Raw genomic sequence first — 19,443 nt, forward strand, 5'->3', positions numbered from 1 at the left:
CTGCCATGTACTGAGGAGGACCAAAAGTCTGAAACAGGCTGTCTACATGTGGGTTTGATATGACTGTGTAAAATTTAAAGCTATATGCTTGCTATACACCAGCGGCTCTGGATGCTTGCTTGGCTTACCAAGGGGGAAAAGGGGTAATTTGCATATTTAGTAGCAGTGCATTGTGGGTAACCACAAATGTTCACTTAAAGCTGAATTATTGCAGATTTCCTTCTGTTTTAAAAATGCAAATTACACCAATACAGTGTGCGGCATTGCAGGAAGTGACTACAGTGGAACGCACGATGGAACACGGAAGAGGTGAGTCATCCCCGCCCGCTGCCTCTTACTAATAGTGGCGGCTGCTACTGTGCTTAAGCAGGAGGGGGAGTGCACATGGGGGACCCAGGTGAGGGGGGGGAGTGCACATGGGGGACCCAGGTGAGGCGGGGGGTTCCTGCTGAGCTTAGGCTGGAGGTAGAGCACACATGGGGGACCCAGTTGAGGGGGGTCCAACCCCCCCTCCCTGCCGCTGTGCCCAATACCCCCTTCCTGCCCTCTACCCTCTTATGCGGCGTATGGTACGCCGCGGGTCGGCTAGTATATATATATAATTTATTATACATAATATTTACATATTAGAAATAGCGCTGTTTTTTTTTTGTTTGTTTTTTAGGTGAAGTGATCGTGCAGGTAAAATACTATTTTTTTTTCATAGGATTGTATGAAAATACTGAGATCCTGATACATTGCTAAAAGTATACGTAAAACAGACATACAGTAGCTCTCCTTGTTCAAGTACTGCAAAGATGCAACTTACCTTGGTGCACTGAGGACATCTAGTGGATGAACAGAGAAGTTTTGAAGGGATGTCCTCAGTGTTTTCAATTTCACAGTATATAGTGAAAAGATTATTTTTATTTTGTATTTTGATATCGCTGACATCTTCCGCATTGCTTCACACAGTGTACTGTTGTGTCATTAGTTGGGGCGGAGGGGTTTGGGGAGAGAGGGGAGGGAGGGCGTGCGTGTGCGGTGGGGGCTCTGCAGCGGCGTGTGACGATTCTTTAAAGAATCGGAAGATTTCTGGTGTCTATCATTATCTAAGCAAAAATCAGTAACCCTTCGCACACTCACATGCAAATGTTCAAACAATTGTATTCACAGATTCACTCATCCAGGCACCACTGTTATCCCTACAGCTAAATTAAAAGCCGGGGTCTTAGTTCACAGAAGAATGCATTCTTATGCTTAGTCACCTATACTGCGCAGAAGTACCCAGGTAAACGTAGGTGTCCTAACTCTGGCCCTGTAACATGCATAGTGCAGACATGCAAACATTCATTGTATCAAACCTATCAATGGATTAGGAGCACACATCCTGACGTCCTCTCCTGGGACAGATAGCGCATCTTACCAATCGCACAAGGGAGCTAACGTAATGTATCCATGTGTACCATGCACATACACCAGCAAAGCATAAGCAAAAGAATGCATTCTTCTGTGAACTAACATCCCGGCTTTTAACCTCCCTGTCGTTAAATTTCCCCAGGATTTCTGTGCAAAAAATGATAAAATTAATTGTTATAACTTTTTTTTCCCTGTAACTTGCCAAAATGTGTTAAGCAAGGGTCTAGTATACAGTGCAGGAGAGTATTGATGTGTATGCACGTCAATACTGTTCACAGCATGTTTTGTATGGACGGATAATCTGTCAATACTGCTAGGGAGGGTTAATTTAGCTGTAAGGATAACAGTGGAGCCTGGATGAGTGAATCTGTAAATGCATTTGTTTGAACATTTGCATGCGAGCATGCGAAGGGTTACTGATTTTTGCTATTTTTCTGGCCACACCCCCTTTAGCCCCTCCCTTTCCGTAAATTACTTATTTAAATGTCCTAACTAGAGGCGATGTGCCTAACTGTAATTTAAAGTGAACCCTGGGTGAGAGTGATATGGAGGCTGCCATATTTATTTCCTTTTAAACAATTCTAGTTGCCTGGCAGCCCTGCTGATCTATTTGGCTGCAGTAGTGAACTGAATTACACCATAAACAAGCATGCAGCTAATCTTGTCAGTTCTGACAATATTGTCAGAAACCCCTGACCAGCTGTATGCTTGTTCAGGGTCTATGGTTGAAAGAATTAGAGGCAGAGGACCAGCACGGCAGCCAAGTAGCTGGTATTACTTAAGAGGAGATAAATATGGCAGCCTCAATATTATTCTCACCTCGGGTTCCCTTTAAAAGTGCAACGCAAAGACAGTGGGCCCAAGTTTTGGTGACCCTTTCCCCAGAAAATTCACATAATTGTGCAGGTTTTCTCAAGAAAATACACGTAATGTGAACAGATTTGAACAAAAAACACGTTCAATAATTTGGCAGATCTGACCCCAGTATGGACAATCGTTGGCAGATCTGACCCCAATATGTACAATCGTTAGCAGATATGACTAATAATATGCACAATCGTTAGCAGATATGACCCCAATATGCACAATCATTAGCAGATACGGCCCCAATATGCACAATCGTTAGCAGATCTGTCCACAATATGCACAATCCTCAGCAGATATGACCCCAATATGCACAATCCTCAGCAGTTCTGACCACAATATGCACAATCCTCAGCAGATCTGACCCCAATATGCACAATCGGTAGCAGATATGTCCCCAATATGCACATATGGTAGCAGATATGACCCCAACATGCACAATCGTTAGCAGATATGACCCCAATATGCACAATCGTTAGCAGATATGACCCCAATATGCACAATCGTTAGCAGATATAACCCCAATATGCACAATCGTTAGCAGATATGACCCCAATATGCACAATCGTTAGCAGATATGACCCCAATATGCACAATCGTTAGCAGATATAACCCCAATATGCACAATCGTTAGCAGATATGACCCCAATATGCACAATCCTCAGCAGATCTGAGCACAATATGCACAATCCTCAGCAGATCTGACCACAATATGCACAATCCTCAGCAGTTCTGACCACAATATGCACAATCCTCAGCAGTTCTGACCACAATATGCACAATCCTCAGCAGATATGACCACAATATGCACAATCCTCAACAGTTCTGACCACAATCAGCACCACCTGTTGAAAAAGAAAAACCCATTTACTCACCTACAGTCAGAAGACCTCCTGTCCCAACCTCCTCCTGTCCCAACCTCCTTGTGGCGCGCAGCTCCCACGATCCTCTTCCTTCCCGACGTCACGTGACTTCCTGCCCGCGCTGAGAGCAGGGCTACGGGAAAATGGCCGCCCGAAGCCCTGCACTGCAGACTCCAAGTCTGCAGAGCAGGGCTTTCGGAAGCCATCTTACCGTAGCCCTGTTCTGCTGCTTCGGGCTGCCGCTGTGAACTGACTCTGCGTCTCTTAGACGCCTGAAGTCAGTTCACGCCAGGGGGGGCTTTGGGGGTGCTTGGACAATTCTAGGGGGTGCTTGAGCACCCCAAAGCACCCCCTGGCGCCGCCCCTGTGCCCCCCCCCCCCAGTATAGGTTAGATTAGGTAGCTTCCCCCCCCAGTATAGGTTAGATTAGGTAGGTGCTCCCCCAGTATAGGTTAGATTAGGTAGCTACCCCCCAGTATAGGTGAGGTAGGTAGGTGCCCGGCCCTCCAGTATAGGTGAGGTAGGTAGGTGCCCCCCAGTATAGGTTAAATAGGTAGCTTCCCCCCCCCCCCGTATAGGTTTGATTAGGTAGGTGCCCCCCAGTATAGGTTAGCTAGGTAGCTGCCCCCAGTATAGGTTATATTAGGTAGGTGCTCCCCCCCCCCCAGTATAGGTTAGATTAAAGGTATCTGCCCCCCCGTATAGGTGAGCTAGGTAGCTGCACCCCAGTATAGGTTAGATTAGGTAGCTGCCCCCCCAGTATAGGTTAGATTAAAGGTAACTGCCTCCCAGTATAGGTTAGATTAGGTAGCTGCCCCCCCAGTATAGTTTAGATTAAAGGTAACTGCCTCCCAGTATAGGTTAGATTAGGTAGCTGCCCCCCCCAGTATAGTTTAGATTAAAGGTAACTGCCTCCCAGTATAGGTGAGGTAGGTAGCTGCCCCCCAGTATAGGTGAGATAGGTAGGGGCCGTGCCCCCCAGAATAGGTAGTTATAATGGAGGGGGCAGCTGCGGGGAGGGCAGCCCGACCTCTCCCTCCCTCCCTGTCCCCGGGCCGCCCTCCGTGCTCCCCCCTCGGAGTGCAGAGTGAGCGCGCAGGGAAGCGCTATACACAGCTACTCACCTCCCGGGCTCCAATCGCCGCTCACTAGCCGCCGGTCTCCTCCTCTGCCCAGCCGCTGATACACACACTGCTTCCTGTTTAGCAGCTGCCCCCTCTATTACAGCGCCCCCCCTCCCAATAGCGCTCAGGGCGGCCGCATGGCTGCACGGCCCCTAAAAACGGTCCTGGACGTCAGGATGTGTGCCCCTAATCCCTAAATAGGTTTGATGCAATGAATGTTTGCATGTCTGCAATATGCATGTTAGAGGGCCAGAGTTAGGACACCTATGTTTACCTGGGTACTTCTGCGCAGTATAGGTGACTAAGCATAAGAATGCATTCTTCTGTGAACTAAGACCCCGGCTTTTAATTTAGCTGTAGGGATAACAGTTGTGCCTGGATGAGTGAATCTGTGAATGAATTTGTTTGAACATTTGCATGCGAGTGTGCGAAGGGTTACAGATTTTTGCTATTTTTCTGGCCACACCCCCCTTTAGCACCTCCCTTTCCTTAAATTACGTCCTAACTAGAGGCGATGTGCCTGGATTTATGTGTTTTTTATCATAATCTAAGGACAATTTTTTGGAGGGAGCCAATTACCTTATCTGTATGCTTTGGAGATGTGGGGGAAAAAGTATCCAGAGGAAACCCACGCAGACACAAGGAAAACATACAAACTTTACAGCCACTGTAAGTCCAGGCCCAGATTAAAATCAGGGATCCAGTCAGAGAAGGAGTAAGATTCAAGGACAACTGAGGTGAAAATAAATTGATGAGAAAAACAATTGTATCTATCCTCCTTCTCCTAAAAATGACTTTTTTTTAGATATCCCACAATTTTATTTTATATTTAAATCTAGTTTACGTTTTTACTGTTTCATTGTCTCTGCTCAATGACACCTTCATTGACGTATGCCAGAGCTCAAATCTATGAATTATTGACCCTTTTTATCTCTTTCCTGCTCTCAGAAGCCATTTACTGACAGAAAAGTGTTTTATGGCTGTAATTACTTATCAGTGAGGGTTACGCTACAGTCTGACCCAGTCCAGACTCAGGCAGAAACTGTCACTTGCATACCTGATGTTTAACTCTTTCAGACAGAAAAAGAAAAAAAGGAACACAGCCTAGTTATTTGTGTGCTTGGCACTGTACATACCCATGTCTATCTCATCATGTCACATGTCACCTCAGATGTCCTTTAAATGGGGCCCTAGACAGTGAAGTAACAATGGCTGCCATTTTGATCCTTTTGGTCATCTGACGTGGGAGATACAATAGAGATCTGTATTGTCATTGTAACGCCCCAAATTGTACAACAATATTCTAAAGTGCAATTTTCCAGCAAAACAAAACAACATTCCAATCCTACTTACACTGCATTGCACACAACCCTTATCAACAGGACCACTTAGCAGCATTTAACATAGTAATGGCTGAAGGATAAAAACTATTCTTTGATCTATTTGTCTTGGTTTTTATAAGTCTGAAACGTTTTCCGGAAGGCAGACGTTCTAATAACACGTCCTGGATGTGAGGTGTCTCTTAAAGAGACTCTGTAACATCAAAAACCTCCCCTGGGGGGTACTCATCTCGGGTGGGGGAGGCCTCCGGATCCTAATGAGGCTTCCCATGCTGTCCTCTGTCCCACGGGGGTCTCACTGCAGCCCTCCAAACAGCCGGCGACAGACCCGACTGTAGATTCAATATTACCTTTGCTGGCTCCAGCGGGGGCGCTGTGGCTGCTTTCGGCTCGGAAATAGACGGAAATACCCGATCTCCGTCGGGTCCGCTCTACTGCGCAGGCGCCGGAAACTTGCGCCTGCGCAGTAGAGCAGACCCGACGGCGATCGGGTATTTCCGTCTACTTCGGAGCCGACAGCCGTCAGAGCGCCTGCGCAGGAGCCGGGAAGGTAAATATTACGTCACCGCTGCACGGAGGGCTGCAGCGAGACCCCTGAGGGATGGAGGACGGCGTGGGAAGCCTCATTAGGATCCGGAGGCCTCCCCCACCCGAGGTGAGTACCCCCCAGGGGACGTTTTGTCGTTACAGTTCCTCTTTAACATTTTCTTAATATTCCTAAACAATATGAAGTATATAATGCTTCTGATAGAAAAAGAAGACAGCCAGATGGGTCAGAGTAGCTGGTATTTGGGTCCCTTGACACCGGCTAGGCCCCAGGCACTTGCCTAGGTTGCCTTGTGGATGATTCTGCTCAGGATCCAGTGCTTATAGGTGAGAGTGCTATTTGCTATGCCACCATGATGCCCATCATTAAAGACCTGACCTGGCAGGTGGCATATGTGAGCCTGAGTCCCAACGGAAACAGGGCTTCACAAATGGGGTCACCTCCACAAGCTGCATTACGATCGGTCAGCTGATGACGTCAGGTCAGAGGTCATGCTGGTCATTGAGGGATGGAAATTCACCACAGCGGACACATGCTGAGGCGAACATCGTCATCCCTGCTATACACCATTCATTCAGCCAGGATAGAGCTTCATCCCAATAACTGATACATCCTTTCCCATGAGAAATCTTCACCTTTTCTCTAAAAGATCATCAGAGGGTCTGTGTGGCTATTGTAGTGAAACCCCTCCCACAGTGTGATGTCAATGGCCATTGTGTGAACCCTGTTGCATTGTGGGAAAATGTTTCCAACTGCCAGGCTAGCAGTATCTCCTTCTGTACTTAGAGCTCTCAGTAAACAAAAAAGGTCTCATGGTCCGAAATATACAGTAAGTAAAGATTGGAGACAGGAAGTGCATGACCCCTATCAAAACCTAGGAAAGCCAATGAAGATATGTGTATACAGTGTGTAAAATCAAAGCAAAGAGGCACCCCGGTCAAGGAAACCAATGCAAGAAGTTTGAAGATCATTACCACTAGTAGAATTGAAACTGAGCCAGTGGAGCGGTGTGTCTGATGCGCGCCCAAGCACCTCAGCCGCAAATGCCCGCCCTCAGATCTAACGAGTGTTCAGACACTACCCCAAACTGAAAGGTAAGATCTGCAGGTGGGCAGGAGGTGGAGCACAGGAGCCAAGGTAATTGTGCGGCCAGCGTCCGGCAGTTGGAACTTCTGGCTGGCCACCTGTGACATCAAGATTTAACTAGTTATTGCATGCTGTGCAGTGCATCTACGTCCCGCGGAACTTCATCTGAAGTCCCAGGGGCGTAGATATTTTTGTCTACCACCACTGCGCACTCCCGCGCCCATTCTCATTTCCACCCGTTAGCGGAGAGATCAGTGAATGGAAACTCAGTTCCCATTCATTAATCTAACTCCCCATGTCAATGATTGCTGACATCAATGAGGTGCCTGCGGTCATTGTAACAAACACAGTAACACATACACACTTTACTTCCTGTTCGCGTACTAACAGAATACGCAGTAAGAAAAAGTGTGGGGACAATAAAATTGCACCTACATACATGTTTTAAATAAAAATGACATGCATCTCCTATTAAAATTAACCCTTTACCTTACCCCACTCTCCCATAGGGACCCAAAAAAAATAACCATTTGCATATAAAAAAAGACAAAAAAAACAAACATAAACAGTAACCTTAGGAACTCATCTTTTTTAAATGATATGTCATGAGGGTATATTGCTGTTATCTTTGCAAATAAGGACTTATAATTAGTGACGGACGCAAAACTGAAAAATACACCTTCATTTCCAAATAAAATATTGTCCCCATACATTGTGATAGGGACATAATTTAAACGGTGCAATAACCAGGAGAAATAAAACACAAGGGTTTTAATTAATGAAGCATGTATTATTTTTAAACTATAATGGCTGAAAACTGAGAGATAATGAATTTTGTCAAGTTTCTTATTATTCCCATTAAAATGCATTTAGAATAAACTAATTCTTAGCATAATGTACCACCCAAAGAAAACCTAATTGGTGGTGAAAGAAAAACAAGATATGCCATTTCATTGAGATAAGTAGTGATAAAGTTATTGGGGAATGAATGGAAGGAGCGCTGAAAGGTGAAAATTGCTCTGGTACCAGAGACGAATAAATACAAAAGATTTATACATACCTTGGGCTTCCTCCAGCCCCCTTCGCATAGATCGCTCCCACGACGGCTTCCTCCGCCTTCTCCTGGTCCTGGTAGAAGCCCCGTAAATTTGCTCAGTATGGGTCAGTTGGAGTATGGGCAGTGTGCCATGGCTGGGAGCACTGTACACCTTCAGCGCAGTGCGCTTTCAGCCACAGGAGCGTGGTGGGCCGCACATGCCCAGTGCATCTAGACTCACCAAACTTTCGGGGCTTCTACCGGGACCAGGAGAAAACGGAGGAAGACATTGTGGGACAGTGGGAGCGATCGATGCGGAGGGGGTTGGAGGAAGCCCCAGGTATGTATAAATCTTTTGTATTTATTAATCTCAGGTACACTTTAAGGCCCACTTTGGGCCAAAACGGATCCGGTGTCCGCTTTACCGGATCCGGATAGTTTAGTCTGTGGCCCGTTCACATAGTGAAAACAGATCTGATCAATGATTGATCAGATCCGTTTTCACTCAGCAAATACATACCTAATCTTGTGCAGCAGCCGGCGGTAGAGGGGTCCTCTTCTTCCGCTGTGATTACACAGCGCATCATGTGACTAGTCACATGACGCGTCATGTAGTCACATGACGCGAAAGACGGTAGCCTCTACTGCCGGCTGCTGCACAAAATTAGGTATGTATTTGGCCTCCCTAGCCCACCTGCCCGACTGCAGCACCCTACCCTCACCCTCCCATCGCTCAGGATCGCGTCGGCCCACTAGTGTGAAGAAACATTCCGTTTCCCATTGCCCCAATACTGCAGTATTTTTTTTCGGATCCATTTCGCTAGGAAGAACGGTCTGGAAAATTAGGGCCTGCGGCATTTCTTGGATCCGGGGGCCGGAACATACCCGTACCAACGGACGCATGTGAATGGATTCATAGGTTAACATTGGATCCATTTACATCCGTTCCGTTTGTACAGTATACGTTCCGGTTACATTCCGGAAAGAAACGCAGATGTGAACTGGGCCTAAGGGGGAAAACCCCTCAGTGGTCAACTAGTTAAAATTCAGACCGCACTGATCCTGTCACCATCAGTTCTCCATCATTTTAACATTTAAAAATAAGAATAATCTCAAGTTAAATAATGGGAATAACGTTTAGAGTCTATTAACTACATTTTCTGCAGAAAAATACATACCTCCCAACTTTTTGAGATGAGAATGAGGGACACTTAAACCACACCCCTAGTCACGCATACCATAAAGATTTCATAAGAAAAATATGTTGTTTTATGATTTAAACCACACTGGTCCTTTCTATCCTGGTTCATTTTCCTCCATAGTAACATTTTAAAATTAGTAATATATCAATTTAAAGGATGGGAATAAAGTTTAGAGTCAAACACATTTTATAGTAGAGAAATATATATATTTACATAGAAAAGAGGGACAAAGTCCTGAAAGAGGGACAAATGAGGAAAAAAGAGGGACAGGGCTTCCGAAGAGGGACTGTCCCTCTAAAAGAGGGACAGTCATATATTAACATAGATCTGTACATCAGTCCTGAATGAGGGACAAATGAGGGCGAAAGAAGGACTGTTTCTCTGTAAAATGCCTAATACACACAGTACGATTTTCCGTGCGATAGATCTGGATCCGATTGAAAAAAAACTGTCATGTTCGATATTGCTCCCGATCGTTTCCGCGCTTGATTTCTCATAGTGGTGAGTGGAAAAAGATAAGAAAAACGAAAGAAGTAGTGTTGCCCAGATCATGAACGATTCGGATCTTTGATCCGAATCTATTTTGTGAGTCGAATCATCCGAATCATCAAAATGAGTGATTCGAATCACAAAGGGGGCGGGGCCAGGAGCGGCACGCCCCCCTATCAGCGGGGTCCTGGAAGCAGAGCAGAGATGGATCGCTCTGTTGAAGGGGAGGCAGCTTTGCACAGCCACAGGTAGATGAGAGAGAGAGGACATCGGTGCCACTGCCAGATATGTGTGGAGCACACATACTGGCTGAAATGTGCTGCTCATTATAGGCTGTCTGTTCCGTAGTTGTGCACAGTGAACACATTGGAAACTTTTGGCACAGCTCACTAACGTTACAGGCAGCATGCTGGGCTAGGACACTGTGATTGCTGTGCAATATGATCCTCCTGCACTCTTCTCTAAACAGCTGCACTTCACTTACTGGGAATGCTTTGGGGAATGGGAGTTGGGAGTATACAGATGAACATATAGCTGAAATATATGTAAAGCATAATGATTGCAGCATGTGGGTATTGTGTGCAAACAAACATTTCTGCTCTCTGCTCGTCCCTCCTCCCTTCTCTGTCCACTCCCTGCCCTCTGTCCATCTTCTCCCCTTCTCTGTGTGTCCACCCCCCTCCCCTTCTCCTGTCCTGCTAGTCATTTCACCCCCGAATGCTTCCCTTGTAAAATGATCCGAGATTCAGATCAGAGATCTGTATCTTTTCAATGATCCGATTCGAATCATCCGGATCATTGAAAAGATCCGAACTTCGCATCTCTAGAATGAAGATAAAGAGAATCGAGTGCAGAATCGTGCCGCAAAAACGATTGCTCCCGATCGATCGTTTCCGCGCTTGATTTCTCATAGTGGTGAGTGGAAAAAGATAAGAAAAACGAAAGAAGTAGTGTTGTCCGGATCATGAACGATTCGGATCTTTGATCCGAATCTATTTTGTGAGTCGAATCATCCGAATCATCAAAATGAGTGATTCGGATCGCAAAAGGGGCGGGGCCAGGGGCGACACGCCCCCTCTCAGCGGGCAGCGGGGTCCTGGAAGCAGAGCAGAAATGGATCGCTCTGTTGGATGGGAGGCAGCCTTGCAGGGACAGGTAGAGAGGACATGGGTGCCACTGCCAGATATGTGTAGAGCACACATACTGGCTGCAATGTGCTGCCCATTATATAGGCTGGCTGTTCCTAGTTGTGCACAGTGAACACATTGGAAGCTTTTGGCTCAGCACAGCTCAGTAACTTTGCAGGCACTGTGATTGCAGCGCAATATGATCCTCCTGCCCTCGCACTAAACAGCTGCCCTTATCTTCTGGGAATGCTTTGGGGAATGCTTTCTTTTACTGTGCGACGTTTCCATTCAAGGTACACAGATGAGCATATAGGTGAAATACATGTAAAGCTATGATTGCAGCATGTGGGTATTACGTGCAAACATTTCTGCTCTCTGCTCGTCCCTCCTCCCTTCTCTGTCCACTCTCTGCCCTCTGTCCATCTTCTCCCCTTCTCTGTGTGTCTACCCACCTCTCCTTCTCCTGCCCTGCTAGTCATTTCACCCCCCAATGCTTCCCTAGTAAAAATGATCCGAGATTCGGATCAAAGATCCGGATCTTTTCAATGATCCGATTCGAATCATCCGGATCATTGAAAAGATCCGAACTTCCCATCTCTAGTCACGTGTGCTGCTCGCACCCCGCCCACCTCCTTCCCTCTACGTCCCGTCTCGGAAACCAGCCAATCAGAGGAGAGGCGGTGTACAGCGAATCAGGAGGCTGGCCAGGGCGTGACACCACGCAGTGAGCGCGGTGATTGGCTGTGCGGCGGTGTGGGGGCGGGAGCAGGAAGTGTATGGAGACTGATGGATTCGGGGTACTACTGCGCTGTGCAGCCGGGGAAGGGGACCTGTCATGTTGTGTAGCGGGAGCCGCGAGCTGGACGTCTCCTGCCGCCGGGGGAAGCCGCGCTGACACGCTCTGCAGGTAATCCCTCAGTGTTGGTGGAGTGGTAAACTGAGCATTATATAAGGATTCCATGGTCCTACTGGGGTCATCTGTAGCCCTCAGGATCATCCTGTGGGGGCATCCTCACCTATCAGAATCTAACTGGGGTCAGCATGGGGTCATTTTCAGCCATCATGGTCATCCTGGGGTCAGTCTGAGGCATCTCCAGCCATCATAGTCATACTGGGCTCATCTCCAGCCATCAGTATCTAACTGGGGTCAACATGAGGTCATTTCCAGTCGTCCCCAGTCATCCCGGGGTCAGCCTGAGGCATCTCCAGCTGTCATGGTCATACTGGGATCATCTCTAGCAACCAGAATCTTACTGGGGTTAGCATGAGGTAATTCCTAGCCATAATGGTCATCCTGGGGTCAGCCCAATGTAATCTCCAGCCCTCATTGTCCTACTGTGGTCATCTCTAGCCCTCAGGATCTTACTGGGGTCAGCATGATGCCATTTTTACCCACCATGGCCATCCTGGGGTCAGCCTGAGGTAATCTCCAACCATCGTGGTCATACTGGGGTCATCTCCAGCCATTAGGATCTTACTAGGGTCAACATGGGGTCATTTCCAACCATCATGTTTATCTGGGAGCAGCCTCAGGTCATTCTAGTTATGTTCATCCTGGGGTCAGCCTCAGGTCATTCTACCCACCACTGTCATCCTGGGGCAGCCTGAGGTAATCTCCAACCATCATGATCATACTGGTATTGGTAGGGATTAGATTGTGAGCTCCTTTGAGGGACAGTTAGTGACAAGATATATATATATATATATATATATATATATATATATATATATATATATATACTGTACAGCGCTGCGTAATATGTTGGCGCTATATAAATACTAAATAATAATAAAATAATAATAATACTGGGGTCATCTCCAGCCATTAGTATTTTACTAGGGTCATTTCCAGTCATCATGTTCATCCTGGGATCAGCCTCAGGTCATTCTAGCCGTCATGGTCATCCTGGGGTCAGCCTCAGGTCATTCTAGACATCGTCAGCCTGAGGTAATCTCCAACCATCATGGTGTCATTTCCGGCCATCATGTTCATCCTGGGATCAGCCTCAGGTCATTCTAGTCATCCTGGGGTCAGCCTTAGGTAATCTCCAACCATCATGGGGTCATCTCCAGCCATTAGAATCTTACTAGGGTCAACATTGGGTAATTCCCAGCCATCATGTTTATCTGGGATCAGCATTAGGTCATTCTAGTTACAATGTTCATCCTGGGGTCAGCCTCAGGTCATTCTAGTCAGCCTCAGGTCATTCTAGTCATCATGGTCATCCCGGGGTGAGGCTGAGGTAATTTCCAGTCATCAGGATTATTATATACTTGGGGTCAGTTTGAGATTATTTCCATCTTGGTCATCCTGGGGTCAGCTTAAGGTCATTTCCAGCCATCGTGGGCAGCCTGAGGTCATCTGCTTCCATCAGGGTCAGCCCGAGGTCATTTGCCGCCATCATGGTCATCCTGGGCTTAGCATGAGTTCATCTCCAGCCATTATGACCCGCCTGAGGTTATCTGCGGCCATCAGGGTCAGCCTGAGGTCATCTGCAGCCATCAGGGTCACACTGTGGTCATTTCCATGATCGTCAGCTTGAGGTCATTTCCACTCATCAGGGTCATACTGGGGCCAGCATGAGTTCAGAATTTTTGAAACATAGGGTATCATTCATAAACCTGTTGTCGGTAAGGAGAATCAGTGCGGGAAAACCCCGCTGTCGGTATTTTAGACTTCTGGGTGGGCATTCATGAAAAAGTGTTCACATGCGATAGCAGTGCGGAGATTTCCCGAACTAGGCTGGCGGTAGGCAGGCGGTAGGCTTGCAGAGACACAGGAAGCTGCTGAGTTGATACATTTCTCCGTGTTCCACTCTACTGCAGCTGCCTGGGAGGTCTGTGTGTCTCCATTCACTTGCATTGGTATCGCCACATCAGAGGGAGCGGTACTTCCCAACCTCACACCGCTTGCGGTGATCTTTATGAATGAACATTTTGCTACATTTGTTCCGATAATCACCGCACAAGGCGGTGATTTATCACTCTGCTCGGTAGTGTCATTTTTCCATGCGGAAAGAGGCTTTATGAATGCTGACTTTGCTAAGTGGTCGGTAAAGGCAGCTGTTTTAAGCATTTCCGCATGCGGAAATGCTTTATGAATGATACCCATAGATTACCTTCAGTGTGTGGCATGCATATTGCAATTTCTATCATGTTAGCATGTGCTTATTATGCATGTAAAGCTGTCACTTCTACTGTGTCGTATTGAGGAGCCTTATAATGGATTAGGCTGGGCTCATGCAGTATGAATGCACAATGGTGTGTTATGGCAAATGCACTCCATATACCACCGGTGCAGTTCACCTCCTGTTATCACACTCTGTTCCACTGCAGGCAAGAAGCACCGATAGACAGATTGGAGCCCAGACAAAAGCATCAGGCTCCCATTGGATTGCAAAAGACCAATGGGAATCCTCCCTGACCCACAGAGAGGTTTCTGATTGCTTCACCACTCCCATTGGCCTGTTGCCATCCAATGGGAAACTGATGCTTTTGACAGGGCTCGGATCTGTGTCCCGATGCTTCTCCCTTGCAGATTAACAAGGGTTGGAACCAAATGTGATGGTGGCAGGTGAGTAAAATTAGTGGAAGGTACATGGCAACAGGTCTAGTGAGAATGGCCACTGTCTGTTTCCATAGGCGTCCGTGGACTCTGTCGGTATCTGTTCCTGCGAGGGATTGAATCCTTCCATACACTGCACCCAGATTTTCAAAAGATTTCATCACATCTATTGAAAATGTCTCAAACTGCAGCATTGCACTGATCGTTACATTGGCAATTCTATGGGCAACATGTTACTGCTACATCTGATCAACCCAAATGTTTCCATCTGATCGTTTGTTTGTTTTTTCCCTGAAAATTTTAATCGCTGTGGCATGGTGTGCTATAGATTACACTCAGATTGCATCTGGCTAGGAATGTCAATGTATGACTGGCTTGCTTTGGAAAGATATGGCACAGGGCACTCCTCTGTCCCTTATTTGCAGCCTTTTTGTAAGGAAACAACTTACTGAATATTATGTACTATCAGATTGTTTCAGCCCTCTCAGAATTTACTTGTCTGGAATTTCTTTCTAAGTAGTGTTTCTTTCCCAGGGTTGTAGATTTGGAGAGTGCAAATCTGCATTTTGATCGATTTTTCAATAGATTCTCGTCTGAGATTCTTTTTCAGAAAGAAATTGATCACTTTGAAACATTGGGTGGAAATCTAGAAGTGTATGGCCAGCTTTACATTAGAGTTGTATACACTAGTCATAACCCTACTGTGATCTTTCAGTACTGTTTCTGAATCCCACAGCCTTTGACTGCTGAATTATGGGTAATTATTTACATACCTGCACTACAGGGTGGGGTGCAGCGTAGCTTCAGGCAGTTAGTGTACATATACTGGAAAGTTGACATTGTATAACAGGTTTATTCAGTAGTATCGCACTGAGTGTGGTTAATCTCTTCTCCAATGCAAGCACTAGAGCAGTTCTGTGTGTGACGTTAGTCCATGCAATGCAGATAAACGCACAGTTGTTACCTGGAGCTTATTGTAAACCTACATACAAACATTACAGCGGACACCCACTCCAGGAAGCTATAGTCAATTTCTGAATTTACAGCCTTAAAGTGTACCAGAGCTGTAAAAAAAAAAGATGATTTGATACTCGCCCACGGCTTCCAGCATACACACGTCTGAGTCCCACGCCGTCCTCCCGAGGTCTGCCATTCAGCCGCAATCAGCCCTGGTACTAGGTGCAGTCAGGTCCAGTCTGGGTCTTCTGCGCATGCATGGACCTTCCACGCATGCCCAGTAGACCCAGACTGACGTGACTGAGCCAGTTACAGGGGCTGAACGGCAGACCGCGGGAAGACGGCGCGGGACTCAGACAGGTTTATGTTGCAGGAGAAAGCTGTGGGTATCAAATCTACTCCTCCATCCTCCTCCATCCCGGGCATCCAGTGCTGGAAGACCCCGAACCCCGGAGGAGGTAAATATTCACCTATCTTAATCAGGCTTAGGCAGAAATAGCCGATCGCTCTGCTATTTCCGCCTCAGCCCGATCTGAAAGCCGCTAATACGCTGGAGTGGGGGAAGGAAAATATTGCAGGTACTACAGCAGCAGTGACGGTCTGATGTAATGCTAGGTACTCGCTATAAGATTTTCTGGCCGATTTACTGTCAGATCTATTTTCAAAATGTCCGATCTGCTTTCCGATCGATTTCCGAGCATTTGGTGATCGATTTCCAATTAAGTGAACGGAAATCGATCGCCAAATGCTCGGAAATCGATCTGAAAGCAGATCGTACATATTGGAAATAATCGATCTGACAGTAAATCAGCCAAAAAATCTCAGTGTGTACCCAGCATAACATCTTCATTCAGTTCCAAAACAAACAGGATTAACGGCCCATCACTGAAACCTTATCAGCAGTGTTTCCTCAGCCAGATAAGTGTTTTTTGTTTTTTTTTTATTTTGTTTTTTTGTTTTTGCCCTCTGGAGTGGCTGGATAGTGTAATGCCTGGTACACATGATGCAATTTTCTGTCAGTTATTTCCGGCAGGTCTGATCTGATTTCCGATCATCGTTTTTTTCTGATCAATTTTGTATGGAAGTGATACAAAAGACTTCCATAGACTTTCATTAGCGGCAAAAACACAGTGTTTCCTGCAACACTAGTGTTTCTGCTATGTGTGCACCTAGCTTCAAACGTACTCTGAAAACACACCCGTTCAGACAAGCCTCTAATTTGCTATAGGCAGCACTAAAGGTTCACTGCCTTACCCACTAACCCCTGTGTCTCCTCCCCTGTTGTTTCCTCCCCACTATCCTCTAGATTGTAAGCTCACAAGGGCAGGGACCTCCTCCTAGTGTTTCTCATACTGCTGTAATTTAACATATGCACATGTACCAACTTTAGAGATATCTCAAACTACATATTAACTATGTATGTATTTGTATTTCGACTATTCAATGTCATCACTGTACAGTGTCTTGAATTCCCCATGCATATTTGTTCCCCATTATTTGTTTTGTACTATGTACAGCGCTACGGAAGATGTTGGCGCTATATAAATAAAAAAAAATAATAATAATAATGCAGGAGTAGTGTTTTCCCCAGAAATTTCTTCCAGCCGGGTGGCATGAAAAAGTAGCCAGGTGGGGCAAGATGAGAGAATGCAGGGCCGGTGCTTCTGTGAGCAACTCTGCTTATAGTATAGGAGGAGGAGAGCTGATGACAGCCGGGTGGTCACCAAAACTAGCCGGGTGGAGCACCCGGCTAAGGCTAATTTCACACCAGGACGTTGCGTTAGAGGGGGCGTTAAGGTCGCATAACGTCCCCCTAACGCAACGCCTGGTGGTGCTGGATCTGGACGTCAGAGTGAGCCGCGTTGTGCAGCTCACTCTGGCGTCCGTGATGCGCACTCTTGGACGCGTGCGGCATCACGTGGTCCCGCCGGCCAATCGCCGCACAGAGCGGCCGCTCCAGGAAGTAAACACTGCACGTCACAACGTACAGTGCATATTAATTAGCCATGTGCCTGGCCGCTCTCCGCTCCTCCACAACGTTACTGAGCATGTGCAAACAGTCTAACGCGGCTCAGCCGCGTCTAAAGTACTGCATGTAATTCCCAGCCATCATGTTTATCTGGGATCAGCATTAGGTCATTCTAGTTACAATGTTCATCCTGGGGTCAGCCTCAGGTCATTCTAGTCAGCCTCAGGTCATTCTAGTCATCATGGTCATCCCGGGGTGAGGCTGAGGTAATTTCCAGTCATCAGGATTATTATATACTTGGGGTCAGTTTGAGATTATTTCCATCTTGGTCATCCTGGGGTCAGCTTAAGGTCATTTCCAGCCATCGTGGGCAGCCTGAGGTCATCTGCTTCCATCAGGGTCAGCCCGAGGTCATTTGCCGCCATCATGGTCATCCTGGGCTTAGCATGAGTTCATCTCCAGCCATTATGACCCGCCTGAGGTTATCTGCGGCCATCAGGGTCAGCCTGAGGTCATCTGCAGCCATCAGGGTCACACTGTGGTCATTTCCATGATCGTCAGCTTGAGGTCATTTCCACTCATCAGGGTCATACTGGGGCCAGCATGAGTTCAGAATTTTTGAAACATAGGGTATCATTCATAAACCTGTTGTCGGTAAGGAGAATCAGTGCGGGAAAACCCCGCTGTCGGTATTTTAGACTTCTGGGTGGGCATTCATGAAAAAGTGTTCACATGCGATAGCAGTGCGGAGATTTCCCGAACTAGGCTGGCGGTAGGCAGGCGGTAGGCTTGCAGAGACACAGGAAGCTGCTGAGTTGATACATTTCTCCGTGTTCCACTCTACTGCAGCTGCCTGGGAGGTCTGTGTGTCTCCATTCACTTGCATTGGTATCGCCACATCAGAGGGAGCGGTACTTCCCAACCTCACACCGCTTGCGGTGATCTTTATGAATGAACATTTTGCTACATTTGTTCCGATAATCACCGCACAAGGCGGTGATTTATCACTCTGCTCGGTAGTGTCATTTTTCCATGCGGAAAGAGGCTTTATGAATGCTGACTTTGCTAAGCGGTCGGTAAAGGCAGCTGTTTTAAGCATTTCCGCATGCGGAAATGCTTTATGAATGATACCCATAGATTCCCTTCAGTGTGTGGCATGCATATTGCAATTTCTATCATGTTAGCATGTGCTTATTATGCATGTAAAGCTGTCACTTCTACTGTGTCGTATTGAGGAGCCTTATAATGGATTAGGCTGGGCTCATGCAGTATGAATGCACAATGGTGTGTTATGGCAAATGCACTCCATATACCACCGGTGCAGTTCACCTCCTGTTATCACACTCTGTTCCACTGCAGGCAAGAAGCACCGATAGACAGATTGGAGCCCAGACAAAAGCATCAGGCTCCCATTGGATTGCAAAATCCCAATGGGAATCCTCCCTGACCCACAGAGAGGTTTCTGATTGCTTCACCACTCCCATTGGCCTGTTGCCATCCAATGGGAAACTGATGCTTTTGACAGGGCTCGGATCTGTGTCCCGATGCTTCTCCCTTGCAGATTAACAAGGGTTGGAACCAAATGTGATGGTGGCAGGTGAGTAAAATTAGTGGAAGGTACATGGCAACCAGTCTAGTGAGAATGGCCACTGTCTGTTTCCATAGGCGTCCGTGGACTCTGTCGGTATCTGTTCCTGCGAGGGATTGAATCCTTCCATACACTGCACCCAGATTTTCAAAAGATTTCATCACATCTATTGAAAATGTCTCAAACTGCAGCATTGCACTGATCGTTACATTGGCAATTCTATGGGCAACATGTTACTGCTACATCTGATCAACCCAAATGTTTCCATCTGATCGTTTGTTTGTTTTT

At 46.7% G+C, this 19,443-nt stretch overlaps 1 protein-coding gene across 1 annotated transcript in view; it reads left to right on the forward strand.

Moving 5' to 3' along the window:
• The first annotated feature begins 11,837 nt into the window (after positions 1-11,837).
• Positions 11,838-19,443, forward strand: part of PIGA (phosphatidylinositol glycan anchor biosynthesis class A) — a 41,526-nt gene continuing 33,920 nt past the window's right edge. The window contains exon 1 of the mRNA XM_068266212.1: positions 11,838-11,983. The gene's annotated coding sequence lies outside the window, so the exon portion shown is untranslated. The remainder of the gene's footprint in view (positions 11,984-19,443) is intronic.

This window comes from Hyperolius riggenbachi, chromosome 2 (genome assembly GCF_040937935.1).
Source record: "Hyperolius riggenbachi isolate aHypRig1 chromosome 2, aHypRig1.pri, whole genome shotgun sequence".
Taxonomy (NCBI): Eukaryota; Metazoa; Chordata; class Amphibia; order Anura; family Hyperoliidae; genus Hyperolius; species Hyperolius riggenbachi.